We start from the raw sequence: 23,049 nt of genomic DNA, 5'->3' as shown, positions 1-23,049 counted from the left end.
AAGAGCCTACGGATAAACGTGTGGAGGGTTCTCTAAAAGCGATCTACACCCTCACGGGTGCTGCACAGAGGCCTACTATTGCAGCTTCATGGGCTGCTGAGGCTATTGAAGCATGGGCCTTGGAGTTAGAAGCTGAAATCTCCTCTGACCATGCTAGACAATGCTTGTCATATATTGTCACAGCTTCTCGCTATATTAAAGAGGCGGCTTCTGATGCCGGTATCTTGGCAGCCAAGGCCTCTACTACGTCAGTCCTGGATCGCCGGATATTGTGGCTGAGATCCTGGTCTGTGGATCTGGACTCTAGAAAAACCCTGGAGGTACTCCCTTTCAAGGGAGATATTCTGTTTGGGGAGGACTTAAATAAGATAGTGGCTGACTTGGCTACTGCCAAAACTGCCTGTCTACTTAATACCGCTCCTTCTGTGTCGAAGGCTAAAGGTACGTCCTTTCGTCCTTCAGGTAAAGCAAAAGGTCAGGCGTACCATAAGCAGGCCCGCACTTCCAAACCTGGTAAGCCGAAGCCCAAAAGAGCCTGGGCTGCCCGTCAGCCAGCTGCCAAGACCGATAAGCCTGCCGCATGATGGAGAGGGCCTCCCCCTGGGGGATCCCAGGGTGGGGGGCCGGCTTCTAGGGTATACCCAGGAATGGTTGAAGACCACTTCAGATGCCTGAGTACGGGAAGTCATTACTCGAGGTTACGCCATTGCCTTCAAAAACCGACCCCCTCATCGATTTTGCCAGACAGACGTCCCTTTGGACCGGACAAAGGCAAAAACTCTACACTCGGTGGTACAGACCCTCCTGGATACAGGAGTCGTAGTACAGGTGCCTCTTGCTCAGAGGGGCCGGGGGTACTATTCTCCGCTGTTTCTAGTCCCGAAACCGAATGGGTCCTCCCGGCCCATTCTCAACCTCAAGGCATTGAACAGGTCTGTGAAGATTTCCAAGTTCCGTATGGAAACCCTTCGCTCTATAGTTCTGGCCTTGGAACCTGGGGACTACAGCGTCTCCTTGGACATACAGGATGTTTACGTGCATATTCCTATAGCAGTGTCACATCAGCAATACCTGAGGTTTGCGATTGGCAACCTCCATCACCAGTTTCGGGCGTTACCTTTTGGTTTAACAATGGCTCCGCGAGTCTTCACCATAGTTATGGCGGTGATGACAGTGGTACTCCACCGACAAGGGGTCAGGATACTGACGTATCTGGACGACTTGTTAATCCTGGCAAATTCCCCAGATCTTCTCCTGTGTCATCTGAATATGACGGTCCGGTTTCTACAAGCCCACGGGTGGCTCATCAACTGGACGAAATCCTCCCTGGTCCCTGCTCAGAGCATGGTGCACCTGGGAGCGCTGTTGGACACTCACAACCAGAGGTTGTTCTTGTCTCAGGAGAAAGTCCTGAAGCTTCAGGACAGGATTCGTTGCTTCCTTTCTCGTCCACAAGTGTCGATACATTCAGCGATGCAGGTCCTGGGCCTCATGGTGTCAGCATTCGACATGGTGGAGTATGCTCAATTCCATTCTCACCCCCTCCAGAAGCTGATTCTAGCCAAGTGGGTCGGCCTGCCTCACCGGATCAGGTCTCAAATGATCTCATTGACTCCGGAGGTCCGTCTGTCACTGCTCTGGTGGCTCCAGGACCAACAATTGTGCAGGGGCCGTCCCTTCTGGATATCCAGCTGGTCCTGTTGACGACAGATGCCAGTCTAAGAGGTTGGGGCGCGGTGCTGGAGCAGCACTCCTTACAGGGTCGGTGGACCAAGGAGGAATCTCTCCTCTCGATCAACATTCTGGAGTTGCGGGCGGTCTTCAAGGCGTTGAACCTGGCCCAGCATTTAATTCAGAACCGTCCTGTTCAAGTACAGTCGGACAACGCCACCACAGTGGCTTACAAAAATCATCAAGGCGGCACTCGAAGCCGTTTGGCAATGAAGGAAGTCTCACGGATTCTCCAGTGGGCAGAACGCCATATACCGGCAATATCGGCAATATTCATTCCGGGAGTCCTGAATTGGGAAGCGGACTTTCTCAGTCGTCAGGACGTGCATGCCGGCGAGTGGGGCCTCCATCCAGAAGTGTTTCAACTCCTCGTGAAAAGGTGGGGTCTTCCAGATGTGGATCTGATGGCGTCTCGACACAATCACAAGGTTCTGGTCTTCGGAGCAAGGGCAAGGGATCCTCAAGCAGCATTCGTGGATGCGCTGGCGGTGCCGTGGAGGTTTCGGCTGCCGTACGTGTTCCCTCCGGTGTCACTCCTGCCCAGGGTAATTCGGAAATTCAAACAAGAAAGAGGAAATCTGCTTCTCATAGCTCCGGCGTGGCCCAGACGGCACTGGTTCTCAGACCTGCAAGGAATATCGTCAGAGCGTCCACTTCTATATCCACAACACCCAGACCTCCTCGTTCAGGTCCCTTGTGTCTACCAGGACCAAACCCGGCTATCTTTGACGGCGTGGCTCTTGAAGCTTCCGTCTTGAGGGCTAAGGGTTTTTCTGAAGAGGTTATTAAAACTATGTTGCGGGCCCGGAAACCGTCTTCTGCTCGGATTTACCATAGGGTCTGGCATTCATACTTTGTTTGGTGCGCATCTAACAATTATGATGCTTCCAAGTTTAGTACAGCCAAACTTTTGGCTTTTCTGCAGCAAGGCCTGGATTTAGGTCTGCGTCTGGCCTCCCTCAAGGTTCATATTTCTGCCTTGTCGGTGTGGTTTCAGAGAAAAATTGCGACTTTACCTGATGTTCATACTTTCACTCAGGGTGTGTTGCATATCCAACCTCCCTATGTCCCGCCTGTGGCTCCTTGGGACTTGTCGGTGGTTTTGGAGGCATTGCAGGAGCCTCCATTTGAACCTCTTGGTTCAGCTGACCTTAAGTGGCTTTCCCTTAAGGTGGTGTACTTGCTGGCTATTGCCTCTGCTAGAAGAGTGTCGGATCTGGGTGCCTTGTCTTGTAGTTCCCCATATCTGATTTTCACCGTGACTGGGCGGTCCTTAGGACTCGTCCCGGATATTTACCTAAGGTGGTTTCTTCATTCCACCTTAATCAGGAGATTGTGGTTCCAGCCTTTGTCTCTCCTGATTTGTCTCCCAAAGAGCGGTCTTTAGATGTGGTACGGGCTCTCCGTATCTATGTGAAGAGAACTGCTTCTATTCGAAAATCTGATTCTCTCTTTGTTTTGTTTGGATTTCACAAACGTGGCTGGCCTGCTCACAAGCAGACCCTGGCCAGATGGATTAGAATGGTGATTGCACATGCTTATGTGAAGGCTGGTCTGTCAGCTCCTGCTGACATTACGGCCCATTCTACTCGGTCTGTTGGACCTTCTTGGGCGGCCCACCGTGGTGCGACCCTTGATCAATTGTGCAAGGCGGCTACGTGGTCCTCCGGGGACATGTTTATAAGGTTCTATGCCTTCGATACTGCCGCTTCCCAGGATGCTTCCTTTGGACGACGGGTTCTTGTGCCCGCTACAGTGCGTCCCCTCCCATAAGGAACTGCTTTAGGACATCCCCATTGTCCAGACTTGTGTAGCCCAGTGTACCCCACAGCAGCAAACGAGTTTTATGGTAAGAACTTACCTTTGTTAAAACTCTTTCTGCGAGGTACACTGGGGTCCACAAGGCGCCCACCCTGACGCACTTAGCTTCTTTGGGTTGATATGGCATTAGCCGCTGACACTTCTCTTGTCGTGAGAGTGTGGTGTATGTGGCTACTAACCGTTGTCGTCTCTTTTCCTGCTACTGCATTGGGCTGGTTAACTAAAACTGAGCTCCTGTGCTGGGAGGCGGGGTGATATAGGAGGCGGCGCTGTGCATTCTGGGAACAGTCAAAGCTTTGAGTCTGTTGGTGCCTCGGATCAAGAGCCTACTCTAAACCCCATTGTCCAGACTTGTGGAGCCCAGTGTACCTCGCAGAAAGAGTTTTAACAAAGGTAAGTTCTTACCATAAAACTCATTTTTGACGTCACAAACACGCCCTGCGTTCGGCCAGCCACCGCCTAAGTTTTCCCAGCCACTCCTGCGGTTTATCTGGCACGCCTGCGTTTTTCCACACACTCCCCGAAAACAGTCAGTTACCTCCCAGAAACACCCACTTCCTGTCAATCACTCTGCGGTCAGCAGTAAGACTGAAATGCGTTGCTCGACCTTGTGTGAAACTGCAATGGCTTTTGTGAAAGTACGACGCGCGTGCGCACTGCTCCCCATAGGCATGCGCAGAATTGCCATTTTTTGACCTAATCGCTGCGCTGCGAACGAAAGCAGCAAGCAATCAACTCGGAATGAGGGCCAAGATCCCCTGCACATTCCGGAGCCGGCACTTTACCACAGCCAGGGACAGCTCTGTCCCTGCTGTGGTCCATGGGCATCGCCACCTACAGCTGTCGAAATCGTCAGCTGCAGGTGTCACCTGACCGTTCATACATTGCCCTCATATATCGCCCTGCTATCTTTTAGACAGCAGCGCCGATATGGACAGGGGCGCATAGCACTCTCCACAGCCTTCTTACATGGGGGTGAAGCAGTATAGCACACATAACGTGCACTGATACCGCTTCTCCCCCATAGTGCCCGTTCTTACATTTACACCCTAGTCCTCTATGTATAATTGCTTACATTATAACTCCTATTCTCTGGGAGAAGCCTGGAAAGGAAATGCAGCTGACCACTATGGGGTGAGGCGGCACAAAGTTGTACTAGAAGGATGTGAAACCAGAGCCAACCCTGACCAATTTGGTGCCCTAGGCAACATTTTGTATGGTGCCCTCCATGTGGGAACTTTTGCCCGATAGCATTGCGGAATGGGTGTGGTATTATAGAAAGGTGTGGCCACATGGTGCTGTGCGCCCCTTCCTCCCTTGTTTGTGCTCCCCATCCCATACAGCTTCATTCCTGTCCCCTTGTGTCTCTCCAGTCAACACAATTGTCTCTCCAGCTCCAGAACATTGTTAAAATAGTGCACACTTGAAATCGTGATAGTCAGTATGCCGACTAACAATGACTATTCCCACTCGTGGGTGTCCACGACACCCAGAGAGGGGAATAGAACCTGTAGCGAGTGAAGCTCGCCACCGAGCCTGCAGCATGGCGAGCGCCCCCTCATTCTGCGGCCGGAATCTCAGCGTCAGGATGCAGAGCACTGGGATCCCGACTCTCTCAAACAACATGAATAAATCCCTGCAGACTCCGACCCCAGCCCGCACAAGTGACTATCTAGCCACCAAACATACCATCTTTACTGCCTTCTGGTTGCTCACTCCTGTCTTCTGACTGCACTTCGCCAATGCTCCTCTGGTGTGCATGTCTCAGCGGTGCTGTTTAACATCACGTATGCTGTGCTGCAATGAGAAAAGCTTTATTGCACCGGCCACCACCAGTGCAATAAAGCTACAATGGTAACAGCAGCTGCAATAAAGCTACAGCCCGAAAGTGCTAGTTAGAATTTGGATGGCCAGCCTGCCTAAGTGCCCCTACACTTTTCAGATGCCCCATGCCATCTGTCTAGGGTGGTCATTCCGAGTTGTTCGCTCGTTGCCGTTTTTCGCAACGCAGCGATTAGGTGGAAAATGCGCATGTGGATGGTACGCAGCGCGCATGCGTTAAGTAATTTTACACAAAACTTTGGAGATTTACACAAGCTCGAGCGACGTTTTTTCAATGCTCAAGTGATCGTAGTGTGATTGACAGGAAGTGGGTGTTTCTGGGCGGAAACTGTCCGTTTTCAGGGAGTGTGCTAAAAAACGCAGGCATTCCAGGTAAAAACGCGGGAGTGGCTGGAAAAACGGGGGAGTGGCTGGCCGAACGCAGGGCGTCTTTGTGACGTCAAAGCAGGAACTAAACGGACCGAGGTGATCGCATTCTAGGAATAGATCTGGAGCTACTCAGAAACTGCAAGGAAATATTTAGTAGCAATTCTGCTAATCTTTCGTTCGCACTTCTGCTAAGCTAAGATACACTCCCAGAGGGCGGCGGCCTAGCGTTTGCAATGCTGCTAAAGGCAGCTAGCAAGCGAAAACTCGGAATGACCACCTATATTGCTTATGCCTATGGCCGATTTTGTGTGAGACTGTCCAAGATAGCAGCGTTTATAGTTCAGAAAGGCAGGGACTGCTGGGAAGAGGATGCCAGTCACATTTCAGATACGTGACTTAAAAACGGTATCCCGACTATGTTGACATGGTCATTAGGACATGGCCAAAAGGTCGACATGGCAATAGGTCGACATGTAAAAGATCGACAGTGCTTATGGTAGACAGGTACAAAAGGTCAACAGGTTCAAATGGTCGACAGAGCTTTTTTTTGCCATTATAATCAACTTTTTCTTACTTTACCAACCACGTGCACTATGATTGGGATTAGTTACCTAAACAAACCTAGCCATGCCATGGGATGTGGTAGACCAGTGGGTCTCAACCCCGGTCCTCAAGTACCCCCAACAGTTCATGTTTTCCAGGTCACCTAGCAGGTGAACAGGTGTATTCATTACTCACTGACACATTATAAGAGACCAACAGGTGGAGCAAATTACTTCACTTGCAATCCTGTGAGGAGACCTGGAAAACATGAACTGTTGGGGGTACTTGAGGACCGCAGTTGAGAACCACTGTGGTAGACTAATTGGAGTTCTACGTGATTTGACGAGGAAAACAACACACACAAAAACCTTACTACTGTCGACCTAATGACCCTGTCGATCTTTTGACCCTGTCGACCTAATGCATGTTGACCATTAGTGGTCGACCTAATGACTGTAGATCTTTTGCTTGTAGAAAGAAACTTGGGGATACCGCAGGCGGCCAGCAGAGGCTCAAATGGGCACTAAGTGATACTGCTGGACCAGGTAATGGGATCCTTGACTCCGGTGTGTGACAGTCCCTTTGCATTGTCCCCCACTGTGTGGGAGATATTGGCATGTGCACCTGCTATTACTGTGCATCACAATCACAGGAAGTGCTCTGGAGAATTACTGATTACATAGAATTACATTTTTTAATATGAAGCTGTCTCCAAAATTGTCTCCGACTCCACATTTCTGATTTAGACTGTAAGTTTCAATGGGGCTGGGACATTTGTGATTGGGAACTATTCTCTGCACAGTGTTGATTATTTGATAGTACTATATAAATAAATGATAATAAAGCTTAAATAATTTGGGAATACTCAAAATACACCCATTTTCAGAGGATTGCCCACAGAAAGAGTTTATTCAGTAGGCTCCTACAGTACTTCTTGAACTACATTCCGGCCTCACATCTAAGTCTTTCTGTTTCTATGAGTCACTTTATCCCGATACTGTATACTGTTAATTATATGATGAAAAATAGTTAAAATGCAATCACTGCTATGGCATAATTGTATAGTTCCTTACAGTGAACAAATTCCTATATCACATATGTTTATATAATACATTACGAGATTTTCACCTCAAACTCAAGCTGAGACCACATACCAATAATTGTAAATCACATAACAAAGTGACTCTCATACTAAATAGGGACTTGCCAGGGATGATATATAGTAATGTGGTAGACAGGGCTGAAACGAAGATTTTTGCCCCTCTCATCAAAGCGGATATCAGCTACAGATTGTGTGGGAAAGAACTGGCCCAGGGGGTTCCCTGAGAGATGGAGGCCTGGGTCTACTTACCCCTTAGTCCCCCCCCCCCCCCCCGCTTCCCTTAATATGACCCTGCCCTACCCTCTGAAGCTTACCTTCACCGCTGCATGCTTCTGACTCATCACGTGTCTTGCTTTTCCTAACCATCTCGGTGCCTCCCTCAAATCCGGCATCTGGGGCACATGCCCCTTTAGCTGCCCCTAGTTGTGACCCTGTGGAAGGGAATATTATAGATGTCTGTTTGGTGATCAGAGCTTACATAAATTTGGTACTGTCGTCATTCTCTTTCCAAGATTCGAAAATAAAAAATGAGGCAGAAAACTGTGACATTCCTTATGTGCCAAGGTCATACCACAATCAAAACAACCATGCTTCCATATAGCCTTGCCAATCCCCCAAGTAATGTAGACGGGTATGGGTCATAGGGTCGACATGTATTAGGTCGACAGTCATTAGGTCGACCACTATTGGTCGACAGTGACTAGGTTGACACCTGAAATAGGTTGACAAAGTCATTGGGTCGACATGGAAAAAAGTCGACATGAGTTTTTTTTACTTTTTTGTGCCGGCTTCATCGTAAAGTGACGTGGAACCCCAATTAGTGCACCTTGTCTCCTCGCATGGCTCGCCATGCTTTGGGCATGGTGATCGTAGTCCACGTGGATCGTAAAGTATGAAAAAGTTTAAAAAAATGAAAAAAATTTGAAAAATGCATGTCGACCTTTTTCCATGTTGACCTAGTGACCATGTCGACCTATAGTGGTCAAACTAATGACTGTCGACCTAAGCGTGGTTGACCTAATGACCGTATCCCTTGTAGACAGTACTATGCCCTGTTTCTGAAAAATCAGGACTGTTGGCTGGCAGGATCAGTGCTACACTTATCTATGTGGACTTACGTTTAGTATGAATCCTCTGCTTATACAGTGCGATAATTCTGTCATTAGAGTGTGTCATCAGCCTAATAAAGCCCAGCATGAATGCAAAACTTTGGAGGAAGATTAGCTGGTTGAGGTGGTGTTTCGCGGTTGCATAAAGTCAAGCTTCTCCTTGGTTGTCCCATTTTAAATGGCTTTACACAATAAGCAAAATTATTGTGTGTTAGCCTGTCTCGCTCAAACCTTGTATCTGTCACCTTGTTAAAATGTTATGGTATTTAACACTAATAGATTTAAGCAGCACTATAAAGCTCTGTGGTACCAGGAGGTTAGCGGGCAAGCCATGATATACTATAGACATATGTCACACAGCGGCAGATTTATTAAGCCTGGTGAAGTGATAAAGTGAAAGGTGATAAAGCCCCAGCCAATCAGCTTCTAACTAACATGTTACAGGCTGGGTTTGACAAATGACAGTTAGGAGCAGACTGGCTGAAACTTTATCTCCGTCCACTTTATCACTTCACCAGGATTAATAAATCTGCCCCAGAGCTCTTACTTCATTGGAGCCGGATGTAGGAATTTAATTATACCCCAAGCGAACAGAAACTAGAACAGCTGCCTTCACGTCAAGCACAAGATTTTCCTTTCACATAACTATGAGAAAATAATTCTGGTTTCAAATGTCTGTAAATCAACAGTATGTCAATTTTAGATTTTTTTACTATTATTTTGCTGGGGTAAGGTAAAATTAACCTTTTTTCTTTTTTTTTAAGGGTAAGTCCCACAGGCCAGGGTACAGCAAAAAGATAGAAGGTAACAAAAACAACTGTAAACAAGGCATAGCAGTATCATTTATTTTTTTACTTTTACAGCTGTAAGAGTAAGCCATAAAGTATTGGGGGCCTAATTCAGCATGAGTTACAGTTTTGCAAAAAAGTCCTTTCTCTAGCATGCAGGGGGGCCGCCCTGCCCAGGGCAAGTCTGCTCCGCACGCTGGGCCCTTCCACCCATTAACATGTGAAAGCTTCGCTCAGCAGCGATGCGCTAGCATGTTAAGGGTAGCCCTCTGCCTGCACAGCCTAGCTGCGAGGACAGACAGCTACCCGCCATGTTTAGGCTAACAGCAGCTGTGTGTTACTTCACGCAGCTGCCTTGGACCGCCCTGCACATGGTCCCCCCTCAACGCCGCAATGCCACCCCAAAAATGTTGCATCTACACCCCCTTCCACCCCACGAACGCTTCTGTCTGTCAATGAGGCAGAGGTGTTCGCATATGTGAGATGCCATCACATCTCACTGTGTGCGCACGCGCAGTGTGGCTTCTGCACACGCGCACACTCCAGAAGGGCTTCAGCATCGTAGATGCGTTGCATTCTGAATGAGTCTTATCTTACAGGGACCAGCAGTTGTCTCCATGCCTTGCTCCTGCTTATTAGTTACTATAGGTATGGATAGATGAGGCACAGTGACCTATCTCAAAGTCACAGCCCCCCTGTGTAAGCAGCTTTTGCAGGAAGTGTAGGTTGCCAGTAGCAGCTGCGTCATGGTCCGGTGTTGCCCTCCACCTGTGCCTCTTACACTAAATGGTGCAGACAGGTGACCTTCCTTGTCTGTGCAGAGGCGCCCATGGGGTCCCTTGCAACCAGCTGCAGCTGGCCCCCTGCATGCCGGTTCCTCAGCATCTCCAGGACCAGGGTCCTGTGTGAGTTTGGTGAGGAGGAAAGGGGTGGGGAGGGTCAGTGCAATTGAGACTCAGAGGGAAGGTAGGGCCCCCTGTAGGGTGGCCAATCCTGGGCCATTTTTTGAATCCCGGGAATCGGGATTGAAAAATGTTCAATCCCGGGATACCTGGGATAGGCTGCATTTCAGCCCAACATATCCAAAAATAGGTTGCTGGCCAATCTCAAAATCCCCGGGATTGGAAGCTCCAATACCAGGAATGAATCCCGGGCAATTTTAGGCTGGGATCCTGCCAATCCCGGTCATGGGATTGGCCACCCTAGCCCCCTTTCTCTTCGGCCAAACCACTTCCTCTGGTTTCTCCTTATTTATGGCCTGCCGCCACTGTGGCATGCGGTGATGAGACATTCTGACTTATTATAGTACTGCTGGCTGCAGGCTCCTTCATTTTGGTGAGCCACGGTGCAATGCATCGGCTGCACCGCCGGTAGTTCCACAACTGCACCCAATACCAAATTACCTTTAATTGATGTTGAGACATATGCCGAAGGTGATAATAACCACATACCTCCCAATTTAACCCATTCCATGAGGGTCAAAATGGTCTGTTTCTGGGCTTCCATCTTTATTTAGGATTGACATTACCTGTGTTGAACTAGCTAATTGATATTCAACACAGGTGACTGCAATCTCAAATTAAGAGGGAAGTCCAGGAACAGAGTATTTTGTCCCTCTTTGAATGGGTCATGTTCAGGGCTTTCAAAATGTATCTATATATCTCTGGGGACCCTGCTATTTCCCTTGTCACCCCCCACCTTTTAAAGCAGAGGGTGGCTTTAACTTTTCAAAAGTTGCAGTACACCCTTGTTTTAAGAACAGTACAGGAAATGGGAAAACTGAATACTCCAGTTAGGAATAGGTGAGGTGGGTTATCTTTTAGGGTATGTACCAAACATGGGCGCCATCTTGAAATCGGCCATCTTGAATCTGAGCCAGTTTTTTCAAATGGAAAGGTGTTCGTGTAACATGTCAACATTAGAATTTGAAAAGTTTATTGCTGCAAACAGATTTGAAATAGCAGTTATGGTTCAAAAGTTACAACACTTTTTTATTGGAAATACAGGCTGAACTTTTCTCCATAAAGGACAGTTATTTAATGTGTGGGCATTGTGCAGCGTTGTGTGCTCTTCACAAAGGATGCCAAAACCATTGATGAGGTTGTCTCGTCAGTAGCACTTTTTGGACGACCACTCCGTGAGTTGTCAGCCACAGTCCCGGTTTCTCTGAATTTGGAAATTAGGCACCTGCCAGTTTGTGTTATGTGAAACTGGAGGTCTTTCTGGGTGCCAGTTGTTAAAATCTGCAGTTATGACACGGAAACTTCATTCTCCAGACATCAAAATTACCTCAATTCTCTCCTCTTTTGTCAAAGACATCTTCAGTTACCTGCAACAAAAAAGTGTTGTAACTTTTGACTTACTTAGATTCAAGATGGCCAATTTCAAGATGGTGCCCATGTTCGGTACATACCCTAAAAGATAGCCCACCTCACCCATACCTTACTGGAGTATTCAGTTTTCCCATTTCCTGCACAGTTTTTGAAACAAAAGGGTGCACTTCAACTTTTGATCATGCTGTATATATATATATATATATATATATATATATATATACACACATATATATATATGTATGTATATATATATATATATATATATATATATATATTCAAAGAATCGCTGCGGCACTCAGGGTCTTGTAGAGAAGTCAAATTGTATTGTTACATCACAACATAGAACACCAACGTTTCGGGGTATCTAGCCCTGTTGTCAAGATGTGAATATAGCTATTCTCTCTACTGAGGGCACCGGGGCAAGCATCAATTACGAGGAGTGCCGGGCTTTCCATTCGAGATATATATATATATATATATATATATATATATATATATATATAAAGAGAGGGAGAGGACAAGCGCCTGATGGTGCAGTAATTTTCACACTTGGTCTAGTGACGTGACGACACTCATAAGGGTAATCTGCGTACCAGATGAGGGATTTTTTATCATGCACATCAAACACTATTGCACTGGCCTTCTGTCTGTTGCTCACAACAAAGGGGGTCTGTAAACAAAAAGCATAAAAAACACCTCTCATGGTGCAGTATTGTTGTATCAGATTGAAGGATATTCAGCACCTCTCTGGGTAATATGCGTGCCAAAAGGTTGGAATAGATTAGCAAATCACAAGGAGTCTTTATCCTCCAAATCGTAGTCGACACTACAACGGAATCTAAAATCAACAAGCACAAAACACACACCTCATAGTGCGGTATCAACTAGTGCAATATAATGGATTTTTTGTAGTTCAATTGAGAATATGCGTACCACAAAAGGGAAAATAATCATGCATATCGTAAGGAATCTTTTTCCCGGTGCAATGATGTATTTCACGAATATTCGTAGTTCTCTCAATGTAAGCAAGAATCGTGTTGACTTTATGGGAAAGATATTTTAATATTTTGTATAAAAAAGTACACAAGAGAAAAACAAAGAAATAAAAATTAAAAGCTTATCTGAACAAATCAGGAAATATAGGGCAGTCCAGGGTATGTCCACAGTGAATGCCTTCATCAGGATGTAATCAGGAAAAGTCCTCAACGCGTTTCACCTAAAAAGGCTTCCTCAGGAGTGTCTATAGGGATAACCACTGTCTTTCCTGTTTTATCCTCTCCAGGATTAGGGGGTGGTGATCAATTATGCTAATTACTTCCGGTCCGGGTTTCCCGCCAAAAGTAACTTCACATTCAAGTTTGTAAAACCATAACATAAGATACATACAGTTAACATTTATAAAATCTTTATAATCAACAGTTACATATATTAAATAAATGCTCTAAACACAGTAAATTGAAAGCCTGGACAACTGGAAGTGACGCTCCCGGAAATCAACTGCCGGAAATGACGTATCGCGGAAACAGAACAGTAACGCATAAATCAATCTATGCTCCAAGTTTTCAGTGCAGGCTGATCTTGCACATTTAGAGCAGTGACAGGTATGTTTAATACATACAAATGAGAAGAACATCGGAACCGGGAATGAATAGCCGATCACGGCGTTACCGGAAGTTCCGTACCGGAAGTGGCTGTACATTCCACCGCAAGGAGCGCAGTGGAACGTACAACCAGGAACTAATGTCTTAGAAAAGAATATATGGGTTTAATACAAATATTCACCTTTACACATTTGAAAAAAATACTAAATCGGCACTAGATGGATTAATACTTAAACACCGATCTTAGATATAACTATAATACATTAATTTAAAAAAAAATATTAATATATATGATCAAGTCAATCACACTGTGTATTCCATAGGTAGCAAGAGGATAATACTGAAGCATAAAATGTAATAGGTAGTTTGCAATAGGCGGAGTTTAAAGGAAGGGGGCAATTTCGGAACCTTCATTATGACCTAGTGGGCTTAATGTATTTAGAGTGAATATCCAGAACATCTCTCTTTGAGACAACAACTTCAGAAGATCACCTCCTCTTGTTCCCAACAACATTTTCCAGGCCTTTGAATGTAAAGGTATCAGTATTTGAGGCATGGTGGGTAGAAAAGTGTCTCGATAAAGGGTGACTCTCTACTTTGTTCTTGATGTTTCTTAAATGTTCTTGTATCCTTAATTTAAGGGGTCTCTTAGTTTTGCCAACATATTTGAGTCCATATCCGCACTCCACAAGATAGATTACAGATGTGGTGTTACAGTTGATAAATTGTCTGGTTTTGTACTTCTTTGTATTAGTTGAATCGTAGAAAGTTTTTCTATTCGGATTTACGTGCTTACAAACAATACAGTGTCCACACTTGTACGTTCCAGTACATGTGGGCATGGTTTGGATCGTGTTTTTTTGTTTTTATTTGACTTGGTGCGAGTATTTCTTTTAGGTTTCTTGACTTTTTGAAAATGATTTCTGGACGATCTGGCAAAACTGAGTTTAAAACAGGATCCATCTTAAGTATGTGCCAGTGTTTGGCAAAGGTGTTTCTAATGTTTTTCTCATTGCTGTTAAATTGTGTGATGAATGGTGCTAGGTAGTTCTTCCCAGTATTCTTCGTCTTAGTTTCCAACAGTTGTTCTCGTTCCAACCCTTCTCCTTTTTGTAAGGCGGAATTAATGATATTTTCTGGGTATCCTCTTTCTCTAAATCTGTTCATGTATATTTCTGATTGTTTTTCATAAGTTCCTGGATCTGTACAGTTGTGTTTAATTCGATAAAGTTGAGAAAAGGGTATATTATTTTTCCAGGATGTGGTGTGAGCACTCTTGTAGTGTAGATAACTATTGGTATCTACAGATTTTATGTAATTTTTTGTGATGACTTTGTTTGCTTCATTGGAGAGTACCAAATCTAGAAATTCAACTTTTGTTTTACTACTTGAGTAGGTGAATTTCAAATTGAAGTTATTAACTTGCAATGATGCCATGAATTCTGTGAAAGATTCTTCCGTTCCTTCCCAGATTAAAATTATGTCGTTGATATATCTTTTATAGAGACAGATATTAGAGGAAAAGAGGGAGTTATTGTAGATATGTTGGTCTTCCCACATGCCCAGTAATAAATTTGCATAGCTTGGTGCAAACACCGTACCCATGGCTGTGCCACGGGTTTGTATGTAGAATTGATCCAAGAATTTGAAATAGTTATGGGTTAAAATGAAATGGATGAGTTTGCAGATGAAATCTCTGTGTGGTTCTGATATTTTGGGATCTTTTTCCAATATTTTAGTACAGGCTTCTATCCCTTTTTCATGTGTAATGCTGGTGTAAAGTGACTGGACATCTATGGTGGTCCATAAGAAGCTTTCTTTCCATTCAAAATCCTTCAGAAGATTCAATATACTGGAGGTATCTTTAAGAAATGCTGGTAACTTTGTCACATGTGGCTTCAGCATTACCAGCATTTCTTAAAGATACCTCCAGTATATTGAATACTGGGAAGAACTACCTAGCACCATTCATCACACAATTTAACAGCAATGAGAAAAACACTAGAAACACCTTTGCCAAACACTGGCACATACTTAAGATGGATCCTGTTTTAAACTCAGTTTTGCCAGATCGTCCAGAAATCATTTTCAAAGAGTCAAGAAACCTAAAAGAAATACTCGCACCAAGTCAACTAAAAACAAAGAACACGATCCAAACCATGCCCAAATGTACTGGAACGTACAAGTGTGGACACTGTATTGTTTGTAAGCACGTAAATCCGAATAGAAAAACTTTCTACGATTCAACTAATACAAAGAAGTACAAAACCAGGCAATTTATCAACTGTAACACCACATCTGTAATCTATCTTGTGGAGTGCGGATATGGACTCAAATATGTTGGCAATACTAAGAGACCCCTTAAATTAAGGATACAAGAACATTTAAGAAACATCAAGAACAAAGTAGAGAGTCACCCTTTATCGAGACACTTTTCTACCCACCATGCCTCAAATACTGATACCTTTACATTTAAAGGCCTGGAAAATGTCAAGTTGGGAACAAGAGGAGGTGATCTTCTGAAGTTGTTGTCTGAAAGAGAGATGTTCTGGATATTCACTCTAAATACTTTAAGCCCACTAGGTCATAATGAAGGTTACGAAATTGCCCTCTTCCTTTAAACTCCGCCTATTGCAACTACCTATTACATTTCATGCTTCGGTATTATCCTCTTACTACCTATGGAATACACAGTGTGATTGACTTGATCATATATATTAATAATAATTTTTTTAAATTAATGTATTATAGATATATCTAAGATCGGTGTTTAAGTATTAATCCATCTAGTGCTGATTTAGTATTTTTTTCAAATGTGTAAAGGTGAATATTTGTATTAAACCCATATATTCTTTTCTAAGACATTAGTTCCTGGTTGTACGTTCCACTGCGCTCCTTGCGGTGGAATGTACAGCCACTTCCGGTACGGAACTTCCGGTAACGCCGTGATCGGCTATTCATTCCCGGTTCCGATGTTCTTCTCATTTGTATGTATTTAACATACCTATCACTGCTCTAAATGTGCAAGATCAGCCTGCACTGAAAACTTGGAGCATAGATTGATTTATGCGTTACTGTTCTGTTTCCGCGATACGTCATTTCCGGCAGTTGATTTCCGGGAGCGTCACTTCCGGTTGTCCAGGCTTTCAATTTACTGTGTTTAGAGCGTTTTTTAATATATGTAACTGTTGATTATAAAGATTTTATAAATGTTAACTGTATGTATCTTATGTTATGGTTTTACAAACTTGAATGTGAAGTTACTTTTGGCGGGAAACTCGGACCGGAAGTAATTAGCATAATTGATCACCACCTCCTAATCCTGGAGAGGATAAAATAGGAAAGACAGTGGTCATCCCTATAGACACTCCTGAGGAAGGCTTTTTAGGTGAAACGCGTTGATCTTGACCGCATCCCAATTAAATACATTGAAATACAAAATTATAGACCAACAACCCCAGAACATCAGAGGAGGGGACCGCAATAAGGCCTTATTACAACGGGAGGCTAGATGGATTCACAGACTTAACCCAGTAGCCCCCAGGGGGTTAAACGAACAATTTAGTTTAAACTGTTTCTTATGATTTTATGGTTCGAGCAATGTATAACTCATCACATTGATGAATAATATGTGTTATTGTGAACTGTTTCAACCTCCATGTGTATCCTGTCCATATGCCACTATTAACAAAGCAATGCTCTTTATGATAGATGAAATGTACATGCAGGTGGCGGAGTCTTTCTGTATTTGACACATTGATTAGTTTTGTTTAATGGTTTCTAAGGCAGCCAGGAGTCCAGCGGGGACAGCGTTCACAGCGTCAGCAGTGAAGCAGTGACGTCATCTACCCCCGACCCTGTGGCCAGAAACCGAGTTTTAGGTGAAGGTATAAAGGTATGTTTTGTGTACTACAATCTTTGTTCTGAAGAAAGTTATTAATATAACTGAAACATCAACAGCAGCGAGTCTCTGTATTCGTTATTTATTACCAAGACCTGAGTGAGTGCCGCCAACTGTTTATGCTACATAGACCGTAAGGTTATAGGAGGGCACCCGGGCATACTACGTAGAGGAATTGAGTGCCGAGTCGCAGTACTCTCTCTCTCTCTCTCTCTATAAAACACAATAGTATCTTTATCTTGCGCCAAACTGAGAGCAGCACAACGGGAGAGATCCCCGTTGAAAGACCTCAATAGCATACAGAATAAAAACAATTGACAGAGTCTGTCACTTCCACACACAGCCAAAATCATGCAGGATCTACTGTGTGAGATTTATTGAGGAAGTGATATTACTTGCATCTTTGTGATTGTCAAACCAGCTACTTGTTCTTTGGTTATTGTTTTCATACTCAAACCTACTCATGACAACTAAGCCTGTCTTCCACATTTGTTACCCCTGATGAAGTCGATAAGACGAAACGCGTTGGGTTTGTCAGTCAGAAGTTTTCAACCTAGTTTGTGAAAATACTCCCTATCGAGCTCGCACCTATCAGGAGGTGAGGGAGTATCTAGAATTAACATCATTTAACAAACGTATTGGTTGTATTTTATTGATTTTTCGAGATTCTTGTGAAATATTACATGATGAACTATATACAAAAGTTCATCTGTTCAAATGTATGCTATTAAATTAATTTTTTTATTAATCGGCCTTGGGCCTCTTGTTTGGGTGATTATCTGGTGAGGGGTGTCTGTTACAGGTCCCCAGATACAAACATTTTCCAGTATACAACTCATGCCTATAATAATAACGCTGGAAGATCTTGTTTAAACACATTCTATTTAGCGCACTTGGGAAATTGTTTTTATTTTATATATATATATATATATATATATAAAATTGACACATATACACACATAGAAATTATATAGTCATATATATATATATATATATACATACACACACACACACACACACTATATACACATATACATACTGTATGTAAAGAGATACTCTTGTCTGTAGGGGGAGTTGGACAGCGATGGTGCTGCAGGCAGCTTCTGTGTGGAGCCTTTGACTCAGTGAGCCTGATGGGTGGTTTTCCTGCTGGGCTACCCAACTCTTCGGCAGTGGTGGCAGGGACAGACAGGGAAGCGCCAGCACAGCAACATGCGTAATGACGGCAATACAGCACGGACCACAGCAACTGGACAGAGTGATTGAATAAAAGGGGGGGGGGGTTGGGGGCCTATTAACGGTTTTATTACTTAAATTGAGCAGTTGGAGCATACACTTTAAAAAGCAATATTGGCACTGCAGCCACATTTTTTGTGTTCCAGATCCTTGGGGGCCCCCTGAACCCCGAGGCCCTGTACGGGCATCCCCATTTGTACCATCCTGTTGCCGATCCTGGTCATGTTGGGTGGTATGTAACCAGATGTCCCCATATATGTGCGTGTTGGGCAGTGCACTAGAGAGCCTGGCTGGACCCAGGTACTTTTCAGGGGGCATGGCCTAATCACAGGAGGCGTGGCCACGCACCCTTAGAAAAAAAAATTGTATTTTAAGCACCTCCCTGGCCACATTGCAGTCCAGCACACAGCTGGGCTGAAGAGAAGAGCTGCTGCTGCTGCCTGGTAAGGGGGAGGGGACCCAGGCCCCTCCATCATACCTGGGCCGGCGGGTAATTAGCACCACTGGTGTTGGGATCCTGATAAAGAGTGAGGTACTGTTGAGAAGTGGAGATATTATTTAATAGAAGGCCACAGTTTATGTGTTACTTTAGTATCTTTTTTTATACTAATTTTTATTATTTTTCAAAATGGGTTTGCAAAAAGAAAAGGGGGTGGGTGGGGGGGGGGGGATAAAACAAAGGATAATTTTACCAACAAATCACCTAAGATTACCCCATAGGAGATTGCCAACAGTCCTTTAAATGACCCCTCGCAGGAGACGTATTAGGGTCTGAGATCGGCGGAGGTGCTGGATGCCTAAAAAAAGTCAGAGATCAGTTGGCATCCCGCACCTCTGGCAATCTCAGTCCCTAATATATCTCGACCATCATCTTATTGTGCAAGGATTGATGATATGCATTACAATATCACGTTTCAATTAACTTTATTGTTCTTCTCATGTAAGTATCTCTATGTGCTTCTAGAAAAGATATATTACGTTTTATGTGTTATTTTTGTATTTTCTGCACATTGTTGTTGCTCAACATGATGCATTACATGCCATACAGTGCATACACAGTTCAATGCAAAATGTACATCACTAACCAAGGCAGAGGCTGCCCTCTGGTGTTGGAAAGAAAACAATCTTGTATAATGTAAATGTTACCCTCTGGCATTTGAAATCTGAGCATCTAGAGAAAAACGAGGCTGAAGTAAGCTTCTTATTCGAGCTCCAGCTTCTTATTCAGAACATGTTGTATTAAAACAATTATCAAGTTGAATCACTCAGTTAGCATATACCTTACAGAAACTTAAATTGTATTTTGCCTGTGCCAACAAGCTTTTAGGCATGAAATAGGATGGCGAAACACCATATTTTACTATTTTCAATATGTAGCTGCAGTTTTACAAGGGTTTAATAAACTTGGGCCACAAATTTGACACCTGAACCCAAAAGAGGGTGGTCACTTACATATGACACATTTGTATTTTGCTATTATCTAATTACTCTGCCCCAGGGTTAAAATAGGCCGGAACAGGGCAGAACTGCGTTTCATCAGTTGTATTTGGAGGCGGACCTGCCTGCGCTTGCCCACCTTACCACCGCTTATCACCAGTACAAGCAGTGATGCGACTGCTGGTGATATAAGATGCTCACCATCTGTGCGCTGCCACCGCCACACCACCACCCGTATAAAGAGATGTGGTAGGCTGGTTGTACTACAGCGACAAATCCCGCCTTTCCCCCTCCAATGGCAGTCCCCGGAATAAGACGTGGTGATGTCACAGAGTGGTGTCTAGTTTCATTCCTGTGGCGAGGGGAGAAGCAGGGCATTAGGAGTCAGAAGGAACCCATGGCATCCGCTGTGTTGCATACAGTTAAAACTGGCACACAGACTGCAGTGCTTGACCAGCCCCTAACTCATACACGAGATGGGACCTGCTCCCTCTGTTCTGGATGTGGGAGGTGGTGGTAAATAACAGGTGTTGAGTGGAGGGGGAGAAAGGCAAGCAAACATATTATTGTACATGTTTATGAGTGGTATTCTGAGGTTAGGAGGGGTTGTTGGTAGTGAATGATTGGTGGGGGTGCAGTGCAGCTGGGGTGTCTTTAGTGACTGTGGGGCAGATTTATTAAGCCTGGTGAAGTGATAAAGTGGAAGGAGATAAAGTAACAGCCAATCAGCTTCTAACTTCCATATTACAGGCTGGGTTTGAAAAATAACAGTTAGGAGCTGACTGGCTAGTGCTTGATCACCTTCCACTTTATCACTTCACCAGGCTTAATAAATCTGCCCCTGTGTGGTGGGAGTGCTGCTGGGGTGTCTGTAGTGGAAAATGGGTGGAATTAGTGAAAGAGGGATAAGGGTATTTCTGGTGTCTTAGTAAAGCACTGGTAAAAAAAACAACAACTATTAAGTTAGTAATAAAGAAAAAAATAGTGTTCTACTTTATGTGACTTTTGTGTCTTGTCTCCCCCAGATGACTAGTCGTGCGGCATGGAGGATTAACAAACAACGGCAGGTCCGTTGCTAATCTTCTATGTGCACCGCTCAAGTTGGGCTTTTGTATGATACTATTGTATGTCTGATCTAATGTTTAGCACTTGGAATGTAGGGGGGCATAAATCTACCTGCTAAGAGGAAGAAAATCCTTTTATATTTGAATAAACTTCAAATAGAGATTGTTAAATGAAACAACCTTTGCTGGTCTGTCCTTGCCTCCTCCATGTACAATTCTAAAGCCAGGGGTGTTGTTATCTTGATCAAGCAATCATTAGCCCACACTATCCATTCAGTAGTGATGGATCCCCAGGCTCCTCTATTATATTGGACATTTTAATGTAGTGTCCTCACCAAGCATGGACAGGAATTCTTCTTTACGGCAGGGCGGCATGGTTCCCAAAATAGGTATCTTGTATTTATCCTGCCAATTGAAGGTTGTTGATTTGTGGAGAGCGTACTATCTGCTTGAGCGTGACCACACGTGTTTGTCTGCAGCCCATGGTACGCTCTCCTTCATTGACTATTTACTGTCATCAGACCATATGTTTCCAAAAGTCATGGAAGCTAAGATAGAGGCCATACACCTTTCAGATCATGCTTTATGCTGGATGAAGTGATCAGTGCATATTGACAAGGGCCCAGTAAGGCAATGACGCTTCCAGGCCCATATGGCAAATTCTTTGAAATTCCGTAACATTGTGAAAGCAGCGTGGTTAGAGTATAAACACAATAATTCAGGTTGCGAGACTGAGAAGCCGCTGCTGTTTTGGCAAGCATCTAAACCTGTAATACAAGGAGTAATTCTCTCATATATGCCCTCATTCCGAGTTGATCGCTCACTAGCTGCTTTTAGCAGCATTGAACACGCTAAGCCGCCGCCCTCTGGGAGTGTATCTTAGCTTAGCAGAACAGCGAACGAAGGATTAGCAGAACTGCTAATAAATAATTCCTTGCAGTTTCAGAGTAGCTCCAGACCTACTCAGATTGCGATCAGCTCGGTCCGTTTAGTTCCTGGTTTGACGTCACAAACACGCCCTGCGTTCAGCAAGACACTCCTGCGTTTTTCCCTGACACGCCTGCGTTTTTTTGCACACTCCCAGAAAACGCTCAGTTACCACCCAAAAACGCCCGTTTCCTGTCAATCATTCACCAATCAGCAGTGCGACTGAAAAGTGCCGCAGGATCCACAGCAAAACTGCTGAGTTTTTAGTTAAATAACTAAGCACATGCGCCCTGCGTGCCTTGCGCATGCGCATTTTGCAACAAATCGCAGCATAGTGAAAATCGGCAACGAGCGAACAACTCGGAAAGACCCCCATTGTGTCCACAGGGACAAGAATTTAGGTGCCTCCTACTTGGAAGGTCAAGCTAATTTGACTGCTTCCTATCAAAATTTCAAGGTTTCCCCTAATCCAGCGATATGGTCACTTGGGACCACTTATTTGAAACCTTATGTAAATTTGGGGCCCAACTGATTTTATAGATATGTTATCACGTCTGTATACTGACCCTGCCACCCAGGTGCTGGGAAATGGTTTTATTTCTTCCCCATTTTACATTCAGAGAGGACCTCGCCAGGGCTGTCCCATATCCCCTTTACTTTTTGCATTAGCATTGGAACCCCTGGTGAACCCTTTCTGTGCTGCCTCTTATTTCAAGGGAATCTCTGTTGGAAAGAAGGAAGTGAAATTAGCATTATTCGCTGATGATATGTTGTTATCTGTCTCTGTTATAAACTATTTTGGTTCTTTTGCAGGCTACAAGGCAAACATTGTCAAATCGGAACTTCTTTCTTTGTCGGGAGATGTGTCAAACTTTACTGCACATCCCCTCTTAGCTGAATTCCCCATTGTTCAAACAGCTCTTAAGTACCTGGTCATTCTGATACCTCCCTCACTCGAAGCGGTATATAGGGGGTAATTCCAAGTTGATCGCAGTAGGAAATTTTTTAGCAGTTGGGCAAAACCATGTGCACTGCAGGGGAGGCAGATATAACATGTGCAGAGAGAGATAGATTTTGGTGTGGTGAGTTCAATCTGCAATCTAATTTGCAGTGTAAAAATAAAGCAGACAGTATTTACCCTGCACAGAAACAAAATAACCCACCCAAATCTAACTCTCTCTGCAAATGTTATATCTGCCCCCCCCCCCCCCCTGCAGTGCACATGGTTTTGCCCAACTGCTA

At 44.4% G+C, this 23,049-nt stretch overlaps 1 long non-coding RNA gene across 1 annotated transcript in view; it reads left to right on the top strand.

Moving 5' to 3' along the window:
* LOC135050984 (uncharacterized) overlaps positions 1-23,049 on the top strand; it is a 73,509-nt gene that overhangs the window by 11,085 nt on the left and 39,375 nt on the right. Inside the window, exons 2-3 of the long non-coding RNA XR_010241971.1 lie at positions 9,282-9,321; positions 17,028-17,137. This is a non-coding gene — a long non-coding RNA (uncharacterized LOC135050984). The remainder of the gene's footprint in view (positions 1-9,281; positions 9,322-17,027; positions 17,138-23,049) is intronic.

This window comes from Pseudophryne corroboree, chromosome 2 (genome assembly GCF_028390025.1).
Source record: "Pseudophryne corroboree isolate aPseCor3 chromosome 2, aPseCor3.hap2, whole genome shotgun sequence".
In the NCBI taxonomy this organism is placed as follows: Eukaryota; Metazoa; Chordata; class Amphibia; order Anura; family Myobatrachidae; genus Pseudophryne; species Pseudophryne corroboree.
Note: the sequence above shows the minus strand (reverse complement) of the source record. Positions and strands in the feature narration are given on the sequence as shown.